General features: G+C 48.3%; 1 protein-coding gene across 1 annotated transcript in view; it reads left to right on the forward strand.

Moving 5' to 3' along the window:
- Positions 1-2,863, forward strand: part of LOC113485435 (protocadherin beta-6-like) — an 18,005-nt gene that overhangs the window by 13,544 nt on the left and 1,598 nt on the right. The gene's annotated exons all lie outside the window — the stretch shown is intronic.

Raw genomic sequence — 2,863 nt, forward strand, 5'->3', positions numbered from 1 at the left:
AAATCCCTGGGCAGCAGGATAAGCTCAGCCATCTCCCAGTAACCAGGGAACCTGCAGGTAGCTCCCACTTGCTTCTGGTGAGGAAGACACCTGTGAGCAAGACGTCCACAGAGAACCTTCTTTTACTGTGACAGTAGAAATGATGAGGAGAATATCTGTCTTACAGGAAAGGCCTGTAATGTTTGGAATGGCTGAAGCAGGGTCACTCTTTGTTGTCCATGAGTGGTCTCTGCATGACATGGTGAGCGTGGCTGGAGTCCTGTGTGAAGCTGCTCTGCTCAGAGTCCTCCACATCTGGAGGGATGTAGGATTCTCTATGCTAACCTCTTCCAACAGCATGAGCTATGATAAATGGAGTTGTGAATGATGTCTCAGAGAGTCAGTGTGTCTCTCCCAGTGAGATGATAAGGAACCTGCAGCTCCTGGTGCAAAAAAAACCCCTAATTCTCAGTTTATTCTACCTGGAGATTCCATGTGTATGATGCAATTCTAAGAGTAGATCGTGTATTACAGCTTTAACCCTATGAGAGGGGAAGGCTGATTCCTGTATCAGAGAGTTAAAGACATGGCACAGCTGTCCCAAAAGGCTTCTTGGAGATGCCCTTTAGGAAGGATAACTTCTTAGGCCTGGTAATAGACAGCCCAACCAAAGAGGATGAGATACTTAGCCTGTTGATCACACACGCAAATAGCTACTCAGAGACGTCAAGACTGGAGGCAGCTTGGCTGCAGTGACCATGCACTGGTGGAGTTCGCAGTCCCAAGGGATATGGGTCAGGCAAAGTGTAAAGCCAGGACCCGGAATTTTCAGAAAACTTCCAGTTCTTCAAGGAGTCAGTTAAGGGCACACCCTGGGAAATTGCCCTTAGGGACAAGGGATCAGAACAGAGTTTTCAGATCTGTAAGGACTCTTTCTAAAGACCCTAAAGTCTTTAGACGCTCTCTGCAGAACAGTTCAATAGTCTTTCCTTTAACTAGCATAGTGTCAGCACGGCTAGAGGCTTTCTACCTTGGGATAGGAAGGGATCCATGCTGCAGTGTGTGACAGTTTTTCCTCCAGAGTCAATCTACATTTGCAATTCTTGCAACAAACTACTCACATATTTGAAGTCCTCTGAAATGTTGTCTTCACCGCCAAAAACCAAGCATACTAAATGAAATAATGCTCTTCACCCAGGAAACAATATGTTTCACATCCTTTATGGGCATTTCTGAAATATTTCCAAACTGGGATTGTTTCCAGGCTCTCCTGTTAAACTTTTGTTTTACTTGCAATTACCCAAGACCATGGATCCTCAAATTCCATTCTGTAATGCAATGTAATGGTTAGTCAGTCAGCTCACCTGCTTACAGAAATGCACGTAGCCCTTGTCCCTGCTCACAAAAGGGAGTAAGCTGTGAATACTGTGTCACAATGTGCTGCAAACACGGGGCTCATTCTTCTCTGGGTCCTGGAGATCTCCATGTCTGTGTACGCTGCACTGGTGCTGCTCAGAGAAGCAGGGAGTTGCACACACCTAACTATTGCAATGTGCACAATTCCCACTCGGCAGGCATGAAGGGTACTGGGACCCTCTGAGGACAGCAGCCACATCTTCTCTGAGGGAGTGCAGCAAAATGCGCGAGATCTTCCTTTGGCCCATAAAAGGGGGTTGGGCGGGTGGGCTGCCTCCTTGGGATTGCCTTGTAAATAAAGCAGCACCAACGGTGTTGGCAGAGGCTGGAAGTGTTCAGAGTTGGGAAATTGTGTTCATTGCCTTTTGGTGCATTGCAGGAAAAGTCCACAAGTTGCTTCAGAGGACTTTGTCTGAAGGCAGGACTGGGATGAACTTGTCAAAGAGCCGTTGAGTTTGTTCTGACAGGGACCCTGGGTGTGCAAATGCCTCTGCAGAGCAGTGAGGTGGGGGGTGTGCCTGTTCCATGTTTCCAAGCAGCTCCAGCTGCAGGTGGCAAATCTGAGGTTTTTCATCACAAATATTTTTAATTCTAAAGGTTTTTGGGAGACAGGTGTCAAAAAGACAGAACACGTGTTCCTTTAGAGAATGTCTGCAGGGGTCCCAGGAGTTTGGCAAAAACTACTACCAGGGAGAGGATTCCCTCTGAGGAAATGCAGAGGACTACAGCCATCCCTTCAACAAAAGCCCCGATGAACAGGGAAGTCTTGAGGAGAGAGAGGCTGATGTAGCAAAGCTGACCAGGTGAACCTTGTATATTGAGGAGTGAATGATCCAGTGTCCAGTGAATCTGGGAAGGTGCAGGCCTGTGCTGTGCTCTTCTGCTTTGTGCTGCACAAATCCCTGGGCAGCAGGATAAGCTCAGCCATCTCCCAGTAACCAGGGAACCTGCAGGCAGCTCCCACTTGCTTCTGGTGAGGAAGACACCTGTGAGCAAGACTTCCACAGGGGAACTTCTTTTACTGTGACAGTAGCAATGATGAGTAGAATATCTGTCTTACAGGAAAGGCCTGTAATGGTTTGAACGGCTGAAGCAGAGTCGAGACACTCTTTCTTGTCGGTGACAGGGCTCTGCATGACATGCTGCGCGTGGCTGGAATCCTGTGTGAAGCTGCTCTGCTCAGGGTACTCCACTTCTGAAGGACTCTCTACGCTAATCTCTTCCAATTGTGTGACTGTCCTGGATTCAGCCAGAATAAACTTTCCTTGGGCTAAGAGTCAGCACAGTTATAGGGCCAGACCCCGTTCAGACATTGGAGTATTCCATATCATGGGGGACGTCATGCTCAGTATATGTAGGTGGATGCGTGCTCGCTCATGCCCCATTTTGGTTTTGGTTCCTCAGTAGCATGGTGGGATGTCTGGGCAGTCGGATCCCTGCTGTTGGGTGCGCTGCGTACCAGTCACCG

This window comes from Athene cunicularia (assembly GCF_003259725.1).
Source record: "Athene cunicularia isolate RWA chromosome 13 unlocalized genomic scaffold, athCun1 chr13_part1, whole genome shotgun sequence".
Lineage (NCBI taxonomy): Eukaryota > Metazoa > Chordata > Aves > Strigiformes > Strigidae > Athene > Athene cunicularia.